Source organism: Protobothrops mucrosquamatus, unplaced genomic scaffold (assembly GCF_001527695.2).
Source record: "Protobothrops mucrosquamatus isolate PMUCROS unplaced genomic scaffold, P.Mucros_1.0 scaffold3146, whole genome shotgun sequence".
Lineage (NCBI taxonomy): Eukaryota > Metazoa > Chordata > Lepidosauria > Squamata > Viperidae > Protobothrops > Protobothrops mucrosquamatus.
This window is the reverse complement of record NW_015389146.1, coordinates 12905-15462: the sequence shown is the minus strand read 5'-3', so window position 1 is coordinate 15462 and position 2558 is coordinate 12905.

Here is a 2558-nt window from a genome sequence, read left to right as displayed (position 1 = left end):
AAGCCAACTTGAGAAATTTGTGAAATAGAATAGAACAGAATAACAGAGCTGGAAGATATCTTAGAGGTCATCTAGTCTAACCCCCTGCTCAGGAAGGAAACCCTATACCATTTCGGACAAATGGCTGTCCAGTCTCTTCTTAAAAACTTCCAGTGTTGGAGCATTCACCGCTTCTGGAGGCAGGTGGTTCCACTGGTTAATTGTTCTCACTGTGAGGAAGTTTCTCCTTAGTTCTAGGTTGCTTCTCTCCTTGATTAGTTTCCATCCGTTGCTTCTTGTCCTGCCTTCTGGTGCTTTGGAGAATAGCTTGACTCCCTCTTCTTTGGGGCAGCCCCTGAGATACTGGAACATTGCTATCATGTCCCCCCTCGTCCTCCTCTTCATTAAATTAGACATACAGTACCCAATTCAAGCAACCGTTCTTCATATGTTTTAGTCTGCAGAACTGACACAATTCTGCACAATTGAGTTGTAGAAGTTGACCAGTTTTCACCCAGTTCTCACCGGCTTGTGGGTAACTTCCATGTCATCCAGTTTGGACGTCCGGTTGCGTGACAGCATTCTCTGGCACATCTGGAAAACACCAAACCGGAAAGATGGACGAGAAAAACAGCTCAGGATTCTGTCTGTGAAAATAATATGAAGAGGATCGCTCTGTGTGGTTGAACCCCCCCAGGGGTTTCAGGGCAGACTGTTAGGAAACTCGGTGGGTGTGGGTGACCGGCAATGGGTGGGTGGATAAATTAATCCCTTGTCCAGAACAGGACTCCTGATTCCAAAAGTCCGTAGAATATAGCTAGGATTGAAGAGAGCTTTTCGTCTTGCCTTCAATCAGCAAATTATAATTCAAGTTTCTGTAGGATAGCAGAGATGGAAGGGACCTTGGAGGTCTTCTAGTCCAGCCCTCTGCTTGAACAGGACACCCTATACTATTCCAGACCAATGGCTGTCCAGTCTCTTACTAAAAACCTCCAGTGTTGGAGTACCCATAATTTCTGAAGGCAAGCTGTTCCACTGTTCATTGTTCTCGCTGTTAGGAAATTTCTCCTTAGTTTTAGGTTGCTTCTCTCCTTGATTAGTTTCCATCCAATGCTTGGTATCCTGCCTCCAGATGTTTTGGAAAACAGGTTGACCCCCCCCCTCCCCTCTTCTTTGTGGCAGCCCCTCAGATATTGGAACACGGCTATCATGTCATCCTAGTCCTTCTTTTCACTAGACTAGACATCCCCAATTCCTGCAATCGTTCTTCGTATGTTTTAGCTTCCAGCCCCTTAATCATCTTAGTTGCTCTTCTCTGCACTCTTTCCAGAGTCTCTATATCTTTTTATAATATGGTGACCCAAAGTGGATGCAATATTCTAAGTGTGGTCTTACTAAGGCTTTATAAAACGGTACTAACACTTCATGTGATCTTGATTCTGTCCCTGTTAATGCAACTTAGGACTGCATTGGCTTTTTTGGCCTCTGCTGCACACAGTTGGCTCATATTGAAGTGATTGTCCACTAGGACTCCGAGATCCCTCTCACAGTTGCTACTATTGAGCCAGGTCTCACCTAATCTGGTATCTGCACATTTGGTTTTTCTTCCTAAATGTAAACCCTTGCTTTTTATCTTTTTATCTGCATCGAATCTTTTTCATCTGCATTCAGTTTCCATTTCCATTTTTAATCTAACCTGAACTTCATCTTGTTAGATAGATGTTTGTTGCACCGAATTTCAGTGTGTTAGAATTTAGAGGCTGCTGAAAATTGGGTGGCAGATAAATGTAATGATTTGGAATCAAATCAAATGAAATCAGATCAAATCCCCCCATCAAGACTGCTTCGGCTCTGTGGACGTGTCCCTGTGAGTCATCTGGAGCTGAGCTCATTGTGCGAGGAAGCTGATTTTTTTTTTCATAACGTTCTCGGACTCTGGGGACTGCCATTTCCAGAATTCCCAGCCAGCCTGCTGGGAACTGGAGTATGCATGTCATCAGCTGATCCCACGTATTGCAATCTGTGCAAAAGGGTTGCAGGTTGCAAAAGTTTTAAAGCTTTTGCATGGAACACAGGCTACGAAATCAGGACGTGGCAGGCGAGCAGGCTGGTTTTTTGGCTTCGCATCCAGTGGGAGTAATAGTTCGGAACAGCTGAGAATTCAGGTGCCCAAGATTCTTTGCAGTGGGTTTCCTCCAGGGGTGGAGCCGGGATACCCCTCCAGAAAGAGGCAAAAATCTCTGTTTGAACCTGGTCACCATACTGTAACCTCCAATGGCAGGCGAATAGGTGCATTCTGCCACCTGGTGGCAAGTCTGCAAAATTGCGAAGCAACTCTGGGTGGTTGACATTTTTAAGGGAAGAGAATTTGCAGATCTAAAGACATTTTTTGAGTATTTGTGGGCAGGCAGCTGACCTCCATTCCTCACCCCCAATTCCCAGCCAAACCTGAGTGATGTAACTAGAGATACGGCAACCAGGACGTCAGCAAATTTCCCGGCTCTCGAAGGTCAAAGACTTTTCAGTCCTGTGAACTGGCTTTATGATGCAGATTCTTTGAGATTTTTCACGGCTGGCGA